Source organism: Amyelois transitella, chromosome 19, assembly GCF_032362555.1.
Source record: "Amyelois transitella isolate CPQ chromosome 19, ilAmyTran1.1, whole genome shotgun sequence".
NCBI lineage: Eukaryota > Metazoa > Arthropoda > Insecta > Lepidoptera > Pyralidae > Amyelois > Amyelois transitella.
In genome coordinates this window covers 7,104,017-7,129,015 of record NC_083522.1, presented here as the reverse complement: position 1 = coordinate 7,129,015, position 24,999 = coordinate 7,104,017, and the positions used below count along the sequence as shown (strand labels likewise).

Here is a 24,999-nt window from a genome sequence, read left to right as displayed (position 1 = left end):
ATGATTGAAAACATGTCAATAATTTTATTATCGAATGGTACATTTTTTTGCTAGTTTATGCCCGCGACTTCGTTTGCATCGCTGAACGATTTTTATTAAGGTGTAATTTCTATATTTCCAATATTTTAAAAAAATACCACGACGGTCAAACAGACCGTCGTGGTATTTTTTTAAAATATTTTAGTGTGCAGACAATTTTTTTTATTGTTTTATTATTAGATTTTAACTTAATGTCAGGATGTTCTCGATTTGATTAACTTATTCACCTACCGATTTACACTCGCCGCGCGAAAATTATCTTTGAAACTCGGCTAAACTGAAAGAATTAAAAAGAAACAGCTGTGGGCGATTAGATAATATTATTGAACGGAACAGGTGCACTGAATAGCACTTTTACAACACATTCCCAATAAAACATTTCAGTTCATGTGCCAGTATTATACAATAAAAAATTCAATCTAGTATAGGATTATTTTAAAAATACTGGCCAAATTTTCGCAATTTTTGATGATGAAATAGAATAGATTTTTTTAAGATTTTATTGAAAAAATATTTAATGTCTTTGTGCTCTCGTAAATGATTTTAAACAGAAAATTTTATACCAGTTTTTAAATGTTACATTTAAGAAAACCGCATTAAAATCGGAGCAACATATTTTGCCTGGTAGCTAGATTTAATAATGCATGTATTACATTAATCATAGCTGTCTATGACCATAATGCCATTACATGCTAAAATTGTAGTTTGTTGTAAACTTACCGATAAATAAATTTAAAAAATATATCACACGACTGTAATGAATAAGAGATGGTAATGTACTGACATTTAAAAATAAAACTCCCACTATTTCAGTACTTGTGACGTCACGGTTCCCATTTTTGACCGATCCCCGGATTTCTGACAAATTACGTGAAACGAAAGATGTTATTAATTTCAAAGGAATGCTATACAATAAAAATAACAAAACAGGAATCTGTTTATTGAAATTGTTCCAAGGCGTGCTTTCCATTTTATGAATGAAGGACTAGTGGGCGTGTGTGCGTGTGACGCATTATAACAGAATATAATCATTGCTTGTGATCTGAGGAGGATAATGGAGTCTGCTTCTAACCGTGAATCCATCAAAAATATTTTACCTCTTTTTTATGCAAAGCTAAGCTAGCTGCAATCATGGTCACACAATTTATTTGGAAGCTGGAAATCCACAGTATATGTCTATGTCTTTCATTATGAGAAACAAAGCTAAGATTGTTATTAATGTTTTTAGATATTGACAAAAAAAAAATTAACCAGAATTTTTGTCATTCATACGTTTAATCATAATACGTCACGTTTAGCTATATGGCCTTATCATGAAATTGAGATTCAAATGGTAACAGGTTGCTAGCCCATCGTCTAAAAGAGGAATCTCAAGTTTTATTCTCCACGAGGAAGACAGAGCTAGTAGTCAAAAAATTCAAAGGCCATTCTGAGATATTAAAAGGTTAGCAACCTACATCTTGTCGCAATTTAAAACTAATTAGTCGAAAACACAAGAACTATGAAAGTTATTTCCGTGCTGTTATCGCGTATTTTTACATGTACTTTTGTCCTCGGATACTTGGCGTATTGTTCGCGATGTCCCGTACAGTTGGACTTCAGCCAACGCTCATTACAAACGATAATGTCCATATTCTGATGCACCCGTCTTGCCAATCTTCTACGTCAAAGATTCATCTTGGTATGTGAATTTGTCCACTAGTTGTTACTAGGCGCTTTTGTCATCTAGTTGTTTCCTATGTGTGGCTTTACTTACCTCTGCCCCAGGATAATTTACACATGATCTACCTTAAAAATATCATTTTCTATCATGACTTGATCGGGACTTTAGAAGCAAGGTACGTAAGGCCGAAAGTTGGTAAGTGAAATATCACTTGTCGCTTGTTGATGAACATAAATGTTTACACAGATCTCTAGTAATGTTGACTTGGCAAATTTTAATCCTAAATAGAACATCAGAAGTGGGTTGAATACCTCGACGCGATGAATTAATGCTTATTGATATTTCGCAAATGAACCGCGCCCAGCCACTTTCATTATTATTGAACGCCAAACATTTATTACCGTCAACTAATCTACCAATAGGTCAACAGATTTATCGTTCGTTGCCAATGTAATGAATTTTAAACCATATGCTATTTACATAAGATATATAATTCATTGCAGATATACCGGTATGCGGCTAGACTAGCCGACGAGGTTATAAATAAAGGACGGGAACAATATGCACGTAAATTTTTTGTATGTTTTGTTTAGCGTCGGGAAAAGGCGTTGGTGTCAATCATTATAGCGCATGATAAAACTATTGCAAACATCCGCGAACATAAATTACAGGCCTTCCGTTGTTGACAGGATTTTTTCGTGGATTACGAGGCAAGAATATTGAGGTGACGATCATAATTTTTCTCACGACAAGTTCAGGGACAATAATCTTCCTACGCGCAAAATGAAAGTAATTTTTACACCGAAATGTTTACTGTAGGAAATTTGAGATGTGGGCGGGCGGCATTGTAAGGTTTCATACTTCGCTTGAATTCTAAGGTTTATCTGATCGCGCCCTTTGTAGTGCAGAGAAAAGAATGTTATTGCAGCGAGAATCAGACATCATTTCTCTCTTATCAGAGTAACGTAGAGTGTATTTTCAGATATTATCTTTAATAATAACAGCTACAGAAAATATCTTTGTGTAACGTAGAGAGACAAAAATGTCAGAAAGCTTACTCTCGGTTGTGATGGTGGCGGAGAGTGCAACTGAGAAAACGAAACGAAACAGAAATTCAAAGACAACATATATAGTATCAGTGATACTGTTCTTGTTCATTTAGGATACAGATTTAGAAAATGTTTTATAATTTGGAAGATAAATCACTAGCGTTTACCCACGGCTCTGCCCGCGCGAATTTAGCGCCACCTACAAAAGAATACATGTCCGCAGGCGCGAATTTAGCACGACCTTCAAAAGGTTTTTCGCAAATGCAACGACAGTGGCCTTCTCTAGACTATGTAATAAGTATGCGCGAAATTACAAGAAGTCTCGTTCAGAAGGTAAGAGACAACAAACAAACAAACTTACATTCACGTTTATAATATTAGTTAGGATCAAGGCAATCACGAAATCTGTTTATAAGATGCGTGATTTTCCACGCCATTCACAAACAAACATATTTTTCTTGCTGATTCACTGATCCTCGTGCGAAGGGCGTTCGTACGGAGAATCAGAGCTGTATTCATTGAAAATGCTACAAACAGATGACCATCATGCAGGTGCGTCATGTAACACGAGCAATTGAGTGTGAAACTCATGGAAGCTATTTTCGAAGTGATGATTCATTCAAAAATTTACACTCATTTTAGATGGACGTACGAGAATGTTTGGTTAACGTTTGATACTCGTTTTGTGTACATATTTTAAAAAAAATTATGGAATATGAGATTGGAGGAACAATTTCGTAGAATCGTTTTATACATCGGCTTGTAATGATTCAAGTATGCAGTTGTACCAACCTATAATAAATATTAACTAAGTTTGTCTTTGGGGGTATTTTTATAGAAAACCTCTAGATATTAAAGCAAAACCAAACATACAATGCTTTTTAAATCACTTCTTTCTACCTAACGGGTCAAGTGTCACAAGTTTCAAGTATGACCTTCATTTTTTTTTTATTTGTTTAATTATTCTCAGGCATCAAAGGCTTCATAATGTGTGTGACAGTTGCTTCAAGACTCAATACTGTTGGCCTTATCTATACCCCTTTAGGGATTAATACGTAATTATATTTGTATGTATGGATGGAATTAAGATTGAGAGTGACATTGACAGGTTGCTAGCTCATCGCCTAAGAGAAGAATGCCAAGTTTATTAGCCTTTCCCTTGATTGACTTTTACCGTCTGCGCGAGTAGCGAAGCACCTGGCACTCACTATATTATCTTTCCTATTCTATCCTAAGAGACCATCGTGGAAAAAATTCACAGAGTAAAAATATTTCTCGGAAATTGATAAGTATAAAGAAAATGTTGACAAAGGAAAGGTCTTTTATTATGAAAGCGTCTATTACGGTAGAAATCCTGTTAACGAGCTCTAGAGCCGATTGAGGTCTGAGTCCACAATAGTGGAATAATATTTATTTGTGTCGCAGTTCTTATATATAAGTAATAATACGAGTATAATACTAAGTTTTACTACCTGTTTGATCATACTAACGTCACGTCGATATCCCTTATGAGGTAGACAGAACCTAAGAAGCTTGATCCCTCGCTACCAGGCCAGCATAGAAACTTGCACTAGATGATGTGCGCCTATTTCCTTTACGACATCCATAGGAAAGAGATTATAGTTAGTTATTAAGTCTATAGTTCTGCATGAACTTTTAAAACCTTTATTAAGTGGTACATGAAGCCAAATTTACTGGTCCAAATTTATTTGAATACTTCGGAGTATAGTTACAAAGCGTCCGAAGAATTCTTCCGGAGTAAAAGTTACCTAATTGCGTTACAGTAAAGCTCAGCAACGAAGCTATAGGTAAATGATGTTAGTTAAACGCTTTTGTTGCTTTGAAGGGTCTGACCGCTCTGTTTATTGAAAGAGTTTCAAACACTGATTCGATGCAAATTGGGAAGCTTGGGAAATAATTTTTAAACTAAACGGTTTCAACGCGTGTTCAAAACTCGGATATTTTCCTCTTTCATACATACATACATATGGTCACGTCTAAATCCCTTGCGGGGTAGAAAGAGCCAACAGTCTTTAAAAGACTGAATGGCCACGTTCAGCTATTTGGCTTAATGATAGAATTGAGATTCGATTAGTGACAGGTTGCTAATCCATTGCCTAAAAAAGAATCCCAAGTTTGTAAGCCTATCCCTTAGTCGCATTTTACGACATCTATGGGATAGAGATAGAGTGGTCCTATTCTTTTTTGTATTGGTGCTGGAATCCACACGCCACTCATTTCATTCCTCTTTCATTGTAACGTGTTTTATGGTTGTATCCTCAACTTTTATAGATACTATGGTCAGTTATTTCTTCCTCTCCTCAAAATCTTGCAAGGAATAAAAAAGATATGGAGCGGATCTCTGCTGGGGAAAGTTGTGGAGATAAAACGACACTCGCTTTGTATAACTAAGTACCTACGTATAAATAAATTAGGTAGGTATGTACTTTGTGTAGTGTAATACCAAAATTTTTAAAGAGTTTATTTATTGAAATCGTGACCTAAGGTTCCCCTGCAAGCATGTAATACTTCACTTGCTCATTTATGTTTTTAAAGGAATTTAAAAGAAACAGAACTTGAATTATAGTTACACACCCTAATCTCTCCGCAGATACAATTATAAATTTATCAGACGATTCACAAGAACCTTATAATTTATGTATGCCTGCTTGCGTTTCTCAAACATATACATACATTATGTGAGTACCTGAGAAGTTGTTTCAATTCGTTTGAGGTCCGTTCAAGCGAGACACCTGCTGAAACCGTCGGTCCAAACGAGCATCAAATATTCAGCGCCTTGGTTCCGTCTCGTGAACACCGGCCGTGTGATTGCGCCACTGTCTTCGTTTTTAGAGATCCGCAGTGAACGAGGTGAAGAATAATGACACATATATACATATTTGACGCATCTTTGTCTGTTCTCGTCACGTCCATATCCCATGCAGGGTAGACAGAGCCAAAAACTGATAGGCCACGTTCAGCTTTATGGCTTTATGATGGAATTGAGATTCAAAAAGTGACAGGCTGCTAGCCCATCGTCTACAAAAGATATCCCAAATTTATCTCTTAGTCGCCTTTTACTTTATAACTAAGTAGGAGTAGTAAGGAGTAGTTCTTTTCTGAAGTGCCGGAAACCAGACGGCACTATCACAACATAGTATAAAGGAAAGTTGCTTCCCGCATATACCTGTGTCTCTATGTACCTATGTATGCTTAGATCTATAAATATAGTGTATAATAAACACATTGTTAGAATAGAATCAGTAAGTTTGTGGCGCCATCTTTACGCCACTCGTCACAACATCCAATCTCACAACAACTGTCAATCATTGCGAAGAAATTGACGCGCTCAACCAATAGCAGCGAAGTATCTAAGACGCGATTTCAGAGATTTCACGGATTGGAACTATATATACAACCTCCGACACAACATCGTCGGAGCCGCGGTTCCCCAGGCACAACTCCTAGCCTGGCGGAAGATCTTCCCTTTGGTGGCGGTCGAGCCGATTCATTGTTCCCGCTACATTGGTGACCCCGACGTGATTGGAAGCAACCTTCTCCATCATCATTCACTCCAATCCTCAGCATCACTCCTCACTCTCAGGCAGTCTCACAGCAAGCCAGCAACTGGGTATCACAGCAGGTCCATCGCAGCCAACTCAACGAGCTTCCTGGTCCTGTCTCCACCCGCACTCACTCTCATCGACTTCAGCGACCGATGCATCTACCGCAGCCCACGCCTGGATCTCTTCGACGGCCGCTCTTCTCCAGCGTGGCAGCTCTGCACGATAACTCCCGGCGCCAACAAGTCGACTTCGCTCTCTACTGTCTCGACTCACCGCAGACTACGAGCAACGCAACGGCTCACTCCTGACTCACTAGGACTTCGAGCAACTTCCGACTCACTGGAAGACAACTGGCACTTGCAAGCTACCGAAGCACAGATTGCACAGCAAGATCAAGACTTCAGACCTCCGGTCTTGGGGGGGAGTACTGTGGCGCCATCTCTACGCCACTCGTCACAACATCCAATCTCACAACAACTGTGAATCATTGCGAAGAAATTGACGCGTTCAACCAATAGCAGCGAAGTATCTAAGACGCGATTTCAGAGATTTCACGGATTGGAACTATATATACAACCTCCGACACAACATCGTCGGAGCCGCGGTTCCCCAGGCACAACTCCTAGCCTGGCGGAAGATCTTCCCTTTGGTGGCGGTCGAGCCGATTCATTGCTCCCGCTACAAGTTCTTTTTGATTTTAACCACCTACAAAAAAAGGTGGTTCTCATTATGACGTGTATGTATGTATGTTAATCCTTTTTCAAAAGTTATACGCATACTAGTTGCATTGCATACAAATACAGCAAAAGACTGATATAACTGTTTTATAGATACATTAAGAAATTAAGAATATATAAAATTTAAATATAGTTTTGTAACTGTATTTATACAGAACAACAATGAAAGCAGTAAAACTCAGACTTAGCCAATTTTTCTTTCGCAGGTTTGTTAAATAAAAAATGTTCAGGACGGTAATCTCTCCATTACTGCTTTTCTTTTGTCCAGTTACTGGCAAGTTGAAAAGAAGTTTTCAATATTAACGACTTCGTCAGATTTTTTTTTTGGTTTTGTTTTTTCAACTTGATAGTAGTAGTATCAAATCAAATTTTCAGATGTATTAGGCTTTGTCTAATTTAAAAACTGTAATACAAAAATTTCAACCCACCCCTCTATGGGGGCAATACTGTGAGTCAATTTTGTTTTTATATTGTCAGTAAACTTAAAATGAAGTTGCGGGCAACAGCCTGTAATCAAGAATTTAATTTTTAACTTCATGCTGGCGTAGATTCTGGTGAAAACGAGTCACGTATAAATGACGAATAAAAACAAAAGGAACAGACGTAAAACAAAAGTATACTCGTACCTAATTCCTAAGTAATTGTGCAAACATTCCGAGGGATCCATAAAAACATGAATGCTAGACGTTATTGACGAAAATAATTCCGGGATCAAATCATGAGGTCGCCGCACTTCGGCCCCGAAGGCATATCTCAAATTAATTTCACTAGCTGTTGTCCGCGGCTCGCTTCGTTGGATTTCCGCCAAAGAAGGTAAATACGTTTTGAGGAAATATTAAGCCTAAAACATTTCGAGATAAAGGCTACAACTTTTGAAACAAATTCCAATAAAACCTGTTATGTGTCGTCATTTGAATTGCTGCAAAAATTTGGCGTTTCTGTTACATAATTCTTGCTCGACCATTAAAAAAAAACTTACGTACGTAAATTTGCGTGATTTTTCGTTCCCGCGTGAATTTCTGAGGAAATCCCACATACGGAAATAACATGCAAAATTAAGATTAAATATCTGCCTTTAACCCGCAGCGGTTTGGTCAGTCAGTTTATTGTCATTCAGTTTCCACTTTTGTTTGACCAAGCGGGCGAAGCGAGTGAGGCCTACCAACTAAGAGCAAAAAAATTTTTTTTTGTATGTATATTTGTTTGTTTTTAAACCGTTGGTCTGATTTTGATGAAATTTTAAATGTGTGTAGGATCTTTATATCTTTTTCAAGTTCTAATGGCATTAATATCGGTTTAGTTGTTTTTGATTATTAACAATTTTGAAAAAAAAAAAAATAATGTATTCTCGAAGTCATCGCTTCTTACGACTCTTATTAGACATTCTTGTAAAACCTGTGTGATCTTTTGACTAAACATTCTGTACACTTTTTTCATAACAGCTACAAAAGCCTTGCACCAAAGGGTAAACAACGAATTCTCGACTCATCGTTAATAAGGTTTTCAGCGTAAGATACGAGTAATTAAAGAGAAAACTGGAGTTTGAGCAAACTAGGAATAATTACACGCCCCGGGCCCCATCAACTTGATTACCATCGAGATTGACTCTCAAACACAATTTCTCCGTAACTCATACTTATTATTTAAAACATTTTGTTGAAAGGCATTAGAAGTAGCTTGAAATCTTTTCTTTAAAATGCTTTGAGGTCTAGGGTCCGCTTACCGATATTTTTCTTCACTCTTTGTCTAGTCTGCAGCTTCTTCAGTTTTAAGTCCATTAGCTCTCATGATCTTTCGGATATACAGAAATCTCAGAAACTTGTAACAACTACATTTCTGCGACACACAACCCTAGTTTCACATGTGATGTTTTATATAAGATTTTATTTATCAATCAATAAATATGACCGACCATCGAATGTTTAACATACGTTTAGTATTCACGTTTATATCTCTGCAGAGTAGACAGAGCCAATAGTCTGAAAGGCCGCGTCCAGCTGTATGGCGTAGCGGTGAAATCGAGATTCAAATAGCGACTAGGTTGCTATTCAGTCTACAAGAATCGCCTTCAAACAAGGATCCTAAGCTACTAAGCCTATACCTTAGTCGCCTTTTACGATATCCATGGGAAGATATGGAGTATTATATTCTTTTTAATGCCGGGAACCAGACGGCCAATGTTTAATGAGATGTAAAAAATCAATAAGAGGTCCACTTGCTCGTGTTTCTTTTTACGGAATTTGCGCTGTCTACGTAATTCCTTTCAAACGATAAAATGATTGCGTTTTATTTCCTTATTATCTCATCTGAATTTATCATCTGATAAATTGGAAATTTCAATATTTGACGAGCTTGGAAACGCCTCATAATATTAACGGTGCGTAATGAATATCAGAGGCCCAGGGCGCACCAGTCTTATATTAATTTATGCGTATTTTGTACACTTAGATATAATATAGGAAGGAAGGCAAGGATGGAAGATTTTAGGGTAGATATGTAGAGAAATCATTAATATGTAGCCATTAGACAGTGCGGGTTACGTTCTCCTGTCAAATTTAAGGAGGTAAGACGGGAGTCGATTCGTTTAAATACTTGAATCTAGAGACATGGTCAAGGTCAGGATGAAAAAGAAGGTAGAAAAAAGCTGGGGTAAGATCCTCGAGTTTTGACTGTTTCGCGTTAGGATTAACAGCCGTTTTAATTATAGGTTCCGTCAATTTCCGTCAGTTTGTCACCGCTTCTTCTGCACTGACGCTTTGGAAGCGGAGGTAAATTTACTTTTAAGTAATTTATTCGCCGTCAACCAATATTGTGAAAGCAAAAGATGTGCCGCGTGGTTCCCGGCACCATTAAAAAAAGAATAAGACCACTCCATCTCTTTCCCATGGATGTCGTAAAAGGCGACTAAGGGAAACTAAACTAAAACAAAACTAAACAACTAACTGAACTTGGGATTCTTATTTTAAGTGACGGGCTAGCAACCTGTTACTTGTTATTATATGAATCTCAATTCAATGAGTAAGACAACCACCTGAACGTGGCCTATCAGTATTTTCAAGTCTGTTGCGTCTGTCTACCCCGCAAGAGATATAGGCGTGATTATATGTATGCATGTAAAGATATGACAATTATTGAGTGATGTTTGAAATATCCCAAAATAATAAAAAAAAAAATATTTCAACTTATTAGCCTTTCCCTTGATTGTCTTCTACAAAAAGTAGCTGGTACACATTATGTATTTTTTTCGATACCAGACCATCATACTCGTAAAACCTACCTTATATTATGCAAATATAATACAAAGCTATTCGTAGTACATTGACAAAATAAGATCAAAGAAGGGTTCCCCGAAAAGCGCCTCCTTATCCCACAGGCGAATGTAACAGACCCCAGATATTCCCAAGAGCCACCTATCCTTTTATTGAAGAAAAAATTGCTCATGATTGAGAATGAATTCAATTATATGCTATTTTGTGTGTGCCGTGTACCGAAATTTCCCAAAATTGGGAATATTATGAACCTTTGTAGTTTGCTGTCGTGTAATTTTGTACACGAATGCCCCGTATGTTTTCAAGGGTAATTTTAAAATGGTAAAAGCATATGAAACACATAAAGCTTAAAGCAGTTTAATATACTTAAGGGATAGTAACTAAATGATACTATATTACACGGAATATAAGTGGATACAAAATGGCGACACAATTTACGAACTTTCATAAGGCATATGTCTTGAGACATATATAATGACTTTCAACCATTTAATCTCCGAGTAAGAGGAAGTGGAAAAATTCGTATCAACGCATGAACAACCCCGCTTTTCACTCCACGATCATATTTCCAAGAATGCAGGGACCGTCGCAGGTGGAAAAGTATAGACTCCGCTTACCCCTACGGGAGAGAGGCGAGTTTGAAATAATTTGTATGTGATAATTAAAAAACTAAACCACGTACACTAATTTTTTGAAGCTTTATCACATACAACAAAACGCATCACTTACAATACATAAATTCGTGAAAAATGTTTACTTTCGACTAAATTCTTTACGTTACAAGTCTATAAAAACGCCGTATCCGGAAAGCTCCGTAAAGAGATATCCAATTAGCCTTTGCGACAGCAAGAGAATGGTGATAAAAAATTCAACCAGATTTCTGGTTGTGAGCAGAACTGCGAACACAAACGACGCCCGCCTAAACGATTTTTTAGGGATCTGCCACGCAACAGATTGTGAATTCCGCACAGGCGACGTTTTTTCGTCATTGCGAGATATGAACAAAAAGCAATTAGAATAAGTGAAATGAGATGTGGAATAAACCTGAGGAGATAATATATGATTTCGTTAAGGTTAGTAATGATAGACTACAGGAACTATAATAGTTATACTGTATAAATAGACTATATAAGAAAAAGAATTAGTTATGCTAAGGTTATGTCAAAACAATATATTATTATTTGATTGAAAATACAGTTAAAGCAAAAGATAGGTGTGAACAGTGGAACAACGATGTAGTCTCTGTCTACCTCTTTAGGATTAATCAATATTTCTACCCAACGCAACACTTGATTCGCCGAATATTTGAATCCCACAACTTAAGAAGCAAAAGTATCATTTGAACTTGCTTGCACCACCTTTGACCGCATCTTTCTTACCATCTGGCAGATTCACGTGAAACTCACTTTAATTGTCATTATAAAATAGTAAAAAAATATTCAAATATACGTTTTTATTCTTAAAACACACTAAATAAAGATACGGGCCATCAAACACAACTATTGGACCATAGAGGTAGTGGAGAACGACGATACACAGTCAGAAAAAATATTGTGTAAGCTGTAGCCTTTTTATGCCTTGAATCGAAGAATCGATCGAAGTCTGTTCCAAACACTATTTTTAGGTAATACGCCATTAAAATGCCTGCAGGCTGAACTGATCACAGTTAGCGAAACAGAAAACAGTTTTAGTTGTGTTGCAATTGAAAGTTCTATAGTGTATATAGATAGAGATATACACTATAGGTTAAATAAGAGACGTAGGTAATTCTCGAAGTTATGAAGTGAAGTAAGAGTTATGAATGTGGATGAAGCGAAGAAAGTATGCAGATATCATGGCAAGTGGAAAGAGGTAGTCTCTGCCTACCCCTCCGGGAAAGAGGCGTAATTTTATGTATGTAATTCTCGAAAAATTTACGCGACCGTAGCTCGAATGGAGTAGTTAGTGATCCCAGTAATGGTTTTATGAAAAAAAGGGGCAAGAATTCAAGCTCTTCAGGGTTGGTTGTTCGAAAAATGTTGAAATACCTAAGAAGCGTCAATCCTCCGATAGAAACGCCATTTCATGCTGGCGTTGAGTGCCATCATGACAGGCTTGTTGGAATAGTTTAAATGCAATTACGTTTTCGCACCTAGTAACCAACTACTAGAATTTGCGTCAAAATTTGGCAAGGTTTCTCAGTATTGTCAATGTGAGATAACTAAATTTTCACTATAATTTGATAACTCTATATGCCCATCATATTTTACTGTAATCAGGTTTACGTATTTGCTAAGCATAGCTATGTAACAAGATGAACCAAATACTATGATGTCAGTTTTATAAGCTTTATTAGTCACAACCAGTAAAATAAGTTAAAATCCCACTTCGGCCATGTACTAACGACTTTTTTAAATTTATGAACATTAGTTTGAATACAAACCGATGCTCTTACGGTGAGGGAAAACATCGTAAGGTGTAAAAACCTGACTCACCCAATCTAGGATCCATGTTCAAATGAGGATGAGGATGCATCCGGGACTAAAGCAAGAAGGACGAGGTAAAATAAGGTAAAGTATAACACCATAATAAAACTCGTAAATGCGGACATAAGTGTTTATCGAAATATTTTAAAGATTTAACAAAAAGAAGTGATCATATGTATGTATGTTTAAAGGTTAAGCGGAAAGTGGGTCGGGACAGAAAAAAACCCAAAAGAAAGTAGGTTTCTAAAAACATTTAGCCTTAATGTAAGGCATATTCGTAAGGGTTCCCATTTTGCGGTACTTACCCGAATTTTAATATGGTTACCAGGGATAATTGAAATGCTTCGAATTATTCCCAAGGGATAATGAACACGTAATGTTGGCTTACGCATTAAAATATTTCGGCAACGGGTTTCTACAAAATAAATCATTCTGCGAGGGAACTTTTGACATTTTCATTTGAGCAGTAATTATAATTATTAGGTTAATTATTTTGGATTCGTGAGGGATTATAAATGAACCTGCAATGATTTTAAACTTATCATATCATTTGAGAATTTTATCACCCTTTTATTTTAAAGAGATATCTCTTTAAAAAAGGTATCCCAATGTTAAGTTACAATGCGAAGTGTATACCACGATTCTCAATAAAAGTATTTTTGAGATTTACATGTATATCTCCCTTTCTCTCTCATCACAGAGTATCTGCTTGCGTTCTCAGCCTTTTTGTTATACCGCTTTTCGTATTTAAGCAAAGTTACTCGTATTATTCGATCGAGGCTAACTCAAAATGTCTAATTTGTCCCATATATTTATATTATTATAGATTGCAGCAGGTTGTATCAGTTTAATTGCTTCCACCCTCCATAAGTAAGACAGATAATTACAATTAACATCAATCCCAACTTGAGTCCAGAGATGAAGCGATTTTATTCTAGAATGCTGGAAATAAATAAAAAAGGCAAAATAAAAACGCAAATGCCTACAAAAGTATGAATGTAAGTAAGTACATGGTTGGAATAAGCCGTGATTCGATGATTTATTAAATTTGTCGCAAGGTCGAGTCACTGTTTACTTCACTGTCGCTTGTAGTACAGGGTTGTCAGTTTCAGTTATTCTTTACAACTTAGGTATGTATTTACTTTTGCGTCATATATTTATGTCTTATATATTTATATTTTATGAATTAGTTGAAATATGATTCTTCTTTTAGATGATGGGATAGAGACTTCTGTGTCATGACTCTATCATTTTGCCATTCATTATTGAGTTACCCTTTCAACATTTCCAGTTACACTCGGCTTGTATATTTGATTAGTAAACCTGCTTTGATTCATCCTCTCAAAATGACGATCACTATATGATTTCATTTTATTCCTGCATTGAATAATATTTTCTTTTGAATCGCAACATTTTCTTGCTTGTTTCTTATTATGTCACTCAATTTTTTAAAGGTGTTCTTTACACTCTTATTTTCACTGCCAGTATTCACCTCACACAATTTAAACTCTTAGACATCAGTTTTGAAGCTCCCCTTAGTCTACTTATTAGAGAATTGATTAGATAAGACCATTTTGGAACTTGGTGAAACATGGTTACAATAACGAAAAAAGGAAAAGTGTCGATTGTCTGGATACTAAAGATCAGATACTAATGTGGATTTAAGGATTATTTTAATGATTAAAATTTGTATTTATTTCATTTAATTTTCAATAAATGTGTTGATATTTTATCATCGACAACCCTGATTGTCATCTATTCATATGTCGTGTGGTGTAAAAAATGTGTTTTCCTCGGATTCGCGAAAGCAGAACAAGGGAGCATAATTTATGGTCCAGAACTTTGTACACATGTATCATTTCTCGCCTCTTTCATTTCGGAAATCTGTTAAGACACATGTAAAATAATAACGGGATTAAATCGCGATGTCGAAAACAAAAATATATGTATATATTATTCTTACATTTTCTACTTTATTAAAAATATAGTATGTAAAACAACAATACTTAAAGTGAAAATTGCAAAAACATGACCAATTCAGTCTAAAGTACAATTATAAATAAAAGCCACCTCTTCCACGGGTTATCTGTATATCTTCATGAAATTTCGGACACACATAGCAAGAAGATACTGCGACGGATATCGATTACGTATATTGCAAAATATATACTACTAGCTTTTGCCCGCGGCTTCGCCCGCGCAAATGTATTTATATTATAAGGATACGCCATAAAATTTCACCCATTTTTTTATCCCGTATCGTGCGGGGCTGTTTTATGTTTATATTTGGTTTAAATTCATATGGCTTCTCCCGTCTTGTCCCGTCTCTTCTCGTTCTGTTCCGTCCTGCCCCGTCCAGTTCCAGGGAAATCAAGGGCAAACCTCAAATTTACAGGCAATTACGTTTTTGACAATTTCATAGATCTGTTTAAGTATTTGCGTCTGATAGTCATCATCCCATGTGAATGAGCTGATGATGGAAGGTACAACTCCTCAACGGTTAGGAGTTGAAAGAAAATTCTTACGAAGTTATACGTACATGTGAGGCTATTGGTTGACCTGATAATAAAAAGTAAATCTCATTAACGTTAAGAATTTAGGTGAAAATGGATGCGGACAAATTTCGTCTCTTCACTTGTTTCCTTTTAGCTGTTTGTATGGGTAGTGTTAACACAAAATAGGGATTTAAAGGCGTGATGTTATTAATGTTATGCATGTATGTACATAATTATGTATGTTATTATGTATGTTAAAGAGACGACTGAAAGTTGTCATACAAAGTCTTTTTTTTTTAAGGATGGGAAATCATCAAATGACCTCTCCCGCTCTGGGTGGAACGGAAGGGAGTGTCAGACTTTTACTGACTAAAACCCACCTCGTTCCTTCAGTTGCCCTTTGCGTTCCGGGGCCACGGTATCTCGTTAGAACTTTCCCGCAGCCCCGGCTCAGTTTATTCCGTTTCCCCCCCTTGGGGGTTGACATTTCAAAAATCCCTTCTTAGTGCTCACTTATGTTACTAAAGGAACCTCTGTTCAAAATCTCAGACTCCTATACCGAGCGGTTTCGGCTGTGCGTTAATAAATCAGTCACCCAATCGCACCCCCTAAATCACGATTGGAGAGTAGTTTGAAAAAACTTATAATGTCAAACATATTTACTTGCCTATGTCCGTGTTCATGCCAAGTTTCAAGTTTATAAACCCAAGGAATAAGATTTTTCATAGAAACGTTTTTACCCCTTTTCCCCCCCTTGGGGGTTGAATTTCCAAAAATCCTTTCTTAGTGCTCCCCTACATATCCCAAGGAACCTACATTCCAAATTTCAGCTGTCTACGACCAGTAGTTTCGACTGTGCGTTGTCTGTCAGTCAGTCACTCAGTAACGGAAGAGTTTTATATATATAGATTGGCTCTGCCTACCTCGCAAGGGTCATATATTCCGGTGTTGCCAGGCTGTGATCGCAGCACTAGCAGATAAGTTTGTATTGACGTGATGTATATATATTTAATGACGTACATACATACATACATAAAATCACGCCTCTTTCCCGGAGGGGTAGGCAGAGACTACCTCTTTCCATTTGCCACGATCCCTGCATACTTCCTTTGCTTCATCCACATTCATAACTCTCTTCATGCAAGCTCGGCGGTTTCGGGCATTTTTGATATATTATTTGTCAATTTTAACAATGCAATAGAGCTTGCTATATATATTATCTATATATATAAAACTCTTCCGTTACTGAGTGACTGACTGACAGACAACGCACAGTCGAAACTACTGGTCGTAGACAGCTGAAATTTGGAATGTAGGTTCCTTGGGATATGTAGGGGAGCACTAAGAAAGGATTTTTGGAAATTCAACCCCCAAGGGGGGGAAAAGGGGTAAAAACGTTTCTATGAAAAATCTTATTCCTTGGGTTTATAAACTTGAAACTTGGCATGAACACGGACATAGGCAAGTAAATATGTTTGACATTATAAGTTTTTTCAAACTACTCTCCAATCGTGATTTAGGGGGTGCGATTGGGTGACTGATTTATTAACGCACAGCCGAAACCGCTCGGTATAGGAGTCTGAGATTTTGAACAGAGGTTCCTTTAGTAACATAAGTGAGCACTAAGAAGGGATTTTTGAAATGTCAACCCCCAAGGGGGGGAAACGGAATAAACTGAGCCGGGGCTGCGGGAAAGTTCTAACGAGATACCGTGGCCCCGGAACGCAAAGGGCAACTGAAGGAACGAGGTGGGTTTTAGTCAGTAAAAGTCTGACACTCCCTTCCGTTCCACCCAGAGCGGGAGAGGTCATTTGATGATTTCCCATCCTTAAAAAAAAAAGACTTTGTATGACAACTTTCAGTCGTCTCTTTAACATACATAATAACATACATAATTATGTACATACATGCATAACATTAATAACATCACGCCTTTAAATCCCTATTTTGTGTTAACACTACCCATACAAACAGCTAAAAGGAAACAAGTGAAGAGACGAAATTTGTCCGCATCCATTTTCACCTAAATTCTTAACGTTAATGAGATTTACTTTTTATTATCAGGTCAACCAATAGCCTCACATGTACGTATAACTTCGTAAGAATTTTCTTTCAACTCCTAACCGTTGAGGAGTTGTACCTTCCATCATCAGCTCATTCACATGGGATGATGACTATCAGACGCAAATACTTAAACAGATCTATGAAATTGTCAAAAACGTAATTGCCTGTAAATTTGAGGTTTGCCCTTGATTTCCCTGGAACTGGACGGGGCAGGACGGAACAGAACGAGAAGAGACGGGACAAGACGGGAGAAGCCATATGAATTTAAACCAAATATAAACATAAAACAGCCCCGCACGATACGGGATAAAAAAATGGGTGAAATTTTATGGCGTATCCTTATAATATAAATACATTTGCGCGGGCGAAGCCGCGGGCAAAAGCTAGTATATATATACTATAAATAAACGTATTAACTTGTTTTACAATGAATTCATTACATTTGACGCACCATAGACGACTGTACACATGAAAACATATGTCTAGTTGACAAATTGAATCTCTCGCCACACGCCTAGTTTACAACGAAACATTGATTGGATTCCCATCCCTAGTGGTTCAGAGCGAACAGTTTTTAATCCAATACATCTCAATGGCAATAACTTTTGAAATCCGATCTCCAAAACTTATTACATCCAACTTTAAATCTAGAATCCAGAATCCCTAGGGTTTTTGACGCTGGAATTTCAAATGTTGATATAACTTTACCCTTCTCTATATATTTTTTTTTAATAAAATGTAATTTTTTTCTGGACTGAGGAGAAAGGGCACTTAACATACTTTGTTTTACTATAATAATATTTAAACAATGTGTTTGTACAATGTACATTATGAGAATAATAAAGAAATCAATAAAAGACAATATATAAGTACTTAATTATTCTCGCTTCTTTTTTCAGTATAATGTATCAGACATAACATTATTTATGAGTGAAAAGTTTTAGTAAGTAAGTAAGTTAATGCTTTATTGTTTAATAAAAGCATCACTTTGTACTGTACTACGATTTTATATTGTAATGTACTCCACATTACAATATAAAATAGTAGTACAGTACAAAATGATGCTTTTACCGGAAATATTACTTTTAAAGCCCTTAGATCCAGCGATATAAATAAGATTTAACACATAAGCATAAGCAAAATTTAAAAACATTATGTACTCAGCAATGTTATGATAATATAATGATTTGTACTTTTCTTAGAAAAACATTGCAGAGATTTTAAAAACCTCGTTCATGAGAACTAACTCAAAAATAAATCACATTTAAAACTGCATTTATAAGTAAAGAAACTATGAAAGGAAAAATTTCTGTAAAAAAATTCAACTGACCGACTTAGTGGCATGAATAAATCACATTCAATCTGAGTAGTACTTTAATTTCTAGTATTCAGAAATCTTTGAGTGCTATGTGGTTCTTCGGAATTGAAATAGGACAACACTTTCATAATTTTGTAATACATAAACGTGTAAGTGTGAATCTCAACTCTATTATTAAGCCACGCAGCTGAACACGACTAATCGTCTTGTTAATACTGTTGGCTCTGTCTACCCTACAAGGGATATAGACGTGACTATATGTATGTATGTATGTAAGTGTGAATATTTGTTTGTCTAATCTCCACGCTTTGTATTTTTGACTTAGTTAATGAAATTTTGCACACACTACATATATTTTCCCATGATTGGATGAGTACTCTTTCTGGTCTTACAATCATGAATTAAGAAGAAAAATAATATAAACCTTTGCTGTTCCTCTCATTGTAATGAACAAACAATTAAAAAGAATCACAGCAGTTACCTACACCTGAATCAAAATATACGCGATCAGGAAAATATAACAAAAACTACCTAATACCTTTAGCAGTAATCCTTACAGTTATTATGAAATATTCCCTTTCCCTATACACAAGTTCATAACACAGTCCGTGTAAGTGGCGCAAGCACCAATAAAACAGGTGGAAAAGGCGGGAACATAATAAATGGTTATGATTTTCACTCGTAGCAAAATGGGTGAGAATTGATGCGAGTTTCGTGACGGGTAGGGCTCCCTAGGGCACGTGACGTCGATTTGTACAACTTACTCCAAAATGGGTTCAAAGCACCAAAAGCTAGTGAAGTAAAGCGTTATTTTTATTCATATAACACAAATAAAAAAAATGCACTTAATTATAAAAGAAAAAGAAAAAAAGAAAGAATTAAAATAAGAGCGGATGCATTTTTGTGCAAATTCGAAACATAAAAAGCTGCTTTACTTTTATATGGACTTATTAGCTTATGTACATTAAAGTAATTAACAAAATTTTGTGCAAAAATCCAACACATCTCGAATAATTTCAAAACGTATTTCACTTAAACATCACGTCTAGAGGTAAGTACATTTCTATTTTTTCGTTTGACTAAACATGATTATGCTTCATTCATATTTTGAATTTCAAAGGTACAATCCCACGCCGAGGGTCACCCTATTGAAATATTTAAAATGCCGGGCATACCTTGTTTACTATTTACAAAGCGGAATGCTAAAATTCATACAATTTCAGAAGGTTGACAAGTCGACAAAATAATATGTACAATGAAGGGTTTTAAAAATGATATCACTTTGTTTGCGGTTTAACAGTAAGCTGGTATGTGCTCTCTGAAAACGCGAGTACATTACTGATATTTTTTTTTGTATTTATACAAAGAAAAAAGTATTTTTTCCTTCTACATTATATATTTCTTAACAAATCTAAAACTATTAAAAATTTTCTGTAGTTTTGAATAAATAAAGTAACACAAATCTTTACTTTAACAAGTAACGGAGTCTTCGTTCGCGGGGTGCGTCTATGAGGATGAGGATTGAGCATTAGGCATTTGCAACCTTTGCAGGGTAACCTAACTTACTCAGAAAAGGGGTAAACTCTGATAGCAAAGGAAGGATTTGAATTTTTGCTTCAGGCTTTTTTATTCAAAAAACTCTTTCTAAAAATCTCGCTTCAACTTAAATCCAAGCTTTGGAGCCAATAACTACATATGTATATAAACGCCACGAGGTAGAAAATATAATATCCTATCTATTTCGAAATAATATGAACGGTTGACCTCAAAGACCAAGCGCTTAAAATGTAGCTGCCGATAAAGGGAGTGCTGAGAGAAATGAAGCTACAAATTCAATTTCGTTAAACCGAGCGAGCTTCGGTTTAACTCGAGTGGATTATTGTAAGGTTCTTACGTTAGGGCTGTCTTTGTATCTTCAATTGGACTACACACACCATATATTCATAATTATTTATTTATTTATTTAATCTTTACTGTAGAAAATGCAAATGTATAGCACAATTGGCGGACTTAGTGCTAGAAGTATTATCTACCAGTAAACCATTGGGTCTGACAAAGAACTTAGAACTTAGTCTGTAAGATGGTTTTGCTTTTTCCTTTAAAATTCGTGTTAACAACATTATGAAAATTGAAAAGTTAAATAAAATTTTGTACATTTCCCTTTGTTTGATAAAGTGATAATTACTTCACAGGCGGTCCCTTAGCAAAGGCAGAGTTAGTGAATAAGATAAGAAGACATTTGCACTGCTCCTAATTTAGAAAAAACACAAAGCAAACTTTGTTTTTGTCCACCTTAATTAGAAATGGTGCTGGAATAATTAACAAAGGCAGACCTGCCTCAAGTTATGTATAACCAGATACATATTCTGGATGGCTAGACTATAATATGCTTGTAACTTGTAACTATGCGAGTCTACATTAAAAGGAGTAAACGATTTTTCAATTTTTTTGTTGTTAGTATTGGTGTTAGTTTAGTAAGGTGAAAACATTAGTTATATTGAAGTCTAAAGCACACATCCTTCTTTCTCTCTATTAACTCAATACAGCTTTTGATCCTTATATGTGAAACGCTTTGAAACAAACAAATATTTTTTATATTTTATTCCAGTTCAATTAGGTACCTAATTTTATATTTATTTTTTCTTATTAAATATAATTTTTAGTGGGATAAACAATAAAAATGTAAATATAAATTAAATAAACACAAGAACAAAAAGAACCTTATTGGGAATATTATGAAGAAAATACACCAACAGACTCCTCTTTCAAAACAAAAGCGATCACAAAAGCCACAGTCATTTTGCCAATTCTCAGCTATCAGCTATCGGCTCCGCGTAAATGAAATTATCGGGAATATGCGGTGACGCCCGCGCGCCCGGAAATTTTGAAGGAGACTTGTCATTGTTCACATACTATATTGATCGTGAAAAAACATGCACATCAAGCTAATGGATGAGTAACCGTGACTAAATAGAAATAGATTTATTATTGTTATATTTGAATTTGCAAGGATTAACACAACTTATAATGTCAAAACTGCTAGGTACCGCTTCCAAAGCGCAAGTGTAGAAAAAATGGTATTTTAATTAGTAAATATAATGATAAGATAGACCTATAAGTATTCTTTCCTTCTAATCTAAATGTATAAACTACCAAGTTTATACAGATTTAAAAACCTGCATTGAATATAGAGTTATTAGTTCTATGGTAAACGCAACCCGATCGGGGAAATAGTACATTCTGACTTTAACCCGAATTCAAATATTTATCTTTTTAAAATGTTTTATTATTAGAAAATATGTTAACTATATTCAAATAAAGGAAATAGACATGTCAATGGAAAGTGAATTATTTTCAACGTTATAAATCTTCCGTAGCGATTCGTTGGTTTTTTAAGACAATTTATTAGATTCTATTTTGGATTAAAATCGATTGCGAGTGGGAAATAAATTATTCTTAGGGAATCTGATGTTTCGAGATTAATGATTTACAATCTTCAGGAAAAGTGATTTCTTGAGATAGAAAAATAAAACAAATTTAATTTATTTAGTTAACATGTTTTAATGTATATCGTGTAATTTTCGGTTAAAGTTTTTAAAATTAAGTAGCTTCAATTTCGATATTTAATAAGTATCATGAATTTTAACATTAATATCAGTTACATATTTTTTTATCTACTTGAATACCTTATTGTTTATGTCAATAAACAACATATACAATTATCTACGAAAAACGTAAATTTTCCCTCAATAAAGTTGACCCATGGCATAGTTGCATTAAAAAATTCTGCAATTTGTACACAAAATCGATTTATAGTGTAGTTCTAATATTAATTCAGCAAAATTGTTAGTTGAAAAGCAAAAATTTATTAATTTGTGTATTCAGAAATGGGTGGGTATTAATTATTTCCAAATTTAATGAAATGTAGCAAATTAATACCTCTATTCAAAAAAGGGGAGAAAACAGTCCTTGGCAATTATAGACCTATTTCTATATTGCCAGTTTTGAGCAAGGTGTTTGAGAAGATGATGCTTAATCAAATGCAACAATATTTTAAAATCAATAACATTTTCCATTCCCAACAATATGGGTTCACTGCCGGGAAGTCCACCACTGATGCGGGAGTAGCACTTGTTACTCAAATCTATGACGCGTGGGAGAGTTCACAGGATTCAGTTGGAGTCTTTTGCGATCTCTCTAAAGCATTTGATTGCGTAGATCATCAGACACTTTTGCGTAAACTTCGTCAATATGGGTTTGACCACAAATCAACTAAACTAATGGCATCCTATTTGACTGATAGGCTTCAAACTGTAGATATTAATGGAGTAAAGTCAAGCGGATCAAGCGTCTCAATGGGTGTTCCTCAGGGCTCAATTTTAGGACCATTCCTCTTCTTGGTATATGTCAATGACCTGCCTTTTATGGTGGAAAAACAGGCGGGTATAGTGCTGTTTGCCGATGACACTTCTTTAATATTTAAATTAGATCGCCATAGCGAAAATGTAAGTTCGGTTAATAATATACTGTCGGCCATATCTATCTGGTTCTCAACCAACAATCTTCTTTTAAATGCTAATAAGACCCAATGCATTAAATTTACCCTTCCAAACGTAAGGCAGGCCAATACTGACATAATACTGGAAGGCCAGAAATTAGAATTTGTTGAAAATACAAAGTTTTTAGGAATTATAATTGATGCAAAGCTACAGTGGGGTGCTCATATTTCTAAACTATCCAATAGACTTAGCTCTGCCGCTTATGCTGTTAGGAGGATCCGACAATTGACAGATGTAGCTACAGCTAGGCTTGTTTATTTCAGCTATTTTCATAGCTTGTTATCTTATGGTTTACTTTTATGGGGTAGCGCGGCTGATATACAGACTATTTTTATAATTCAGAAAAGGGCCGTTCGCGCAATTTACGGCTTAGGACCAAGAGACTCGTTAAGACAACTCTTTAAGAAAATAAACATACCTACAGTAGCGTCCCAGTACATTTTTGATCTTATAATGTATGTTAGGAAAAATACCTCTTTTTTTTCAAAAAGTTAGTGCCACAACTGATAGAAATTTACGTAATAAACATAAATTAGTCATGCCGTTTCATAGGCTTAGCAAAGTCAGTAAATCATTTATGGGGAACTGTATACGATTTTATAATAGGTTGCCGGAGTCTGTTCTTGATATGCCCTACCGAAAATTCAAAGAGTATGTAAAGAAAGTACTTTGTGAGAAGGCTTATTATAGGACTGATGATTACCTTAATGATAAAAACATCTGGCTCGAGCTTGGCACAGGAACCTCGTAATTAATTGTAGTTTAATTTGAACTTAAATCAAAATTTCAGTACACTCTGTACCTACATAAATCTTTTTAAATTTGGCAATCCATAAAATAAATATATATATATATATATATATATATATATATATATATATATATATATATTTATTTTATGGAGTAAAAAGAAAAATATATATATATATATATATATATATATATATATATATATATATATATATATATATATATATATATATATATATATATATATATATATATATATATATATATATATATATATATATTTTTCTTTTTTCAATATTAAATCTCATAAATATATAAATCTCCCGTGAACAATGTATTCTCCCGTCCACATTATATTCTAAGTATAATTTAATATTGTGAAGTTGACGTTGTTAAAGAAAATGCTGCAGTGCAGTTTGTTACCGCTTCTTCTGCACTGACGCCTTGGAAGCGGCAGTAAACTTAGTTTTTAAGTAATATATTTGACGTCAACCAAGTTGTTAAACCATACGACAATTATTAAGCGATATAATAATATCCTATAATAATGAATAAAAAATTTTGAATTTTGAATTTTTTTGAATTTTGAATTAAAATTATGGAAATGTACAGCTTTTTGTCTTTTTTTTAATATTTACTATAGAACATGATATTGGTGATGTTGTAGATTTAAAGCGGATAGCTTTAAATAAAATTGAATAACACTTAATTTATATTTACGACTTTAATAGGTCGCAATTTTTTAACTTTGATTCATTTTAAAATGACCAATTTTGGTATTTCTACTACTAGAAATAGAAGGCTGTAATTGTTATATTATTTTAACATACCCATTATATAGATATTGGGTATGTTAATATAATATAACACTATTCTACGAAGGAAAGTCAGGATATAATCTTTAGTGTAAAAAAACTTAGGAATCAAATTTATTTTGCAAAACCTAAAAGACAAATTCTGTAAAAATTTTTACCAAATTGCAGATAGAAGTTAAAAAGACTCTTGAAAGGATTCAGCTGCAAATT

At 35.0% G+C, this 24,999-nt stretch overlaps 1 protein-coding gene across 1 annotated transcript in view; it reads right to left on the bottom strand.

Annotated features, from left to right (window-relative positions):
• LOC106132582 (receptor-type tyrosine-protein phosphatase kappa) overlaps nt 1–24,999 on the bottom strand; it is a 112,646-nt gene that overhangs the window by 55,077 nt on the left and 32,570 nt on the right. The gene's annotated exons all lie outside the window — the stretch shown is intronic.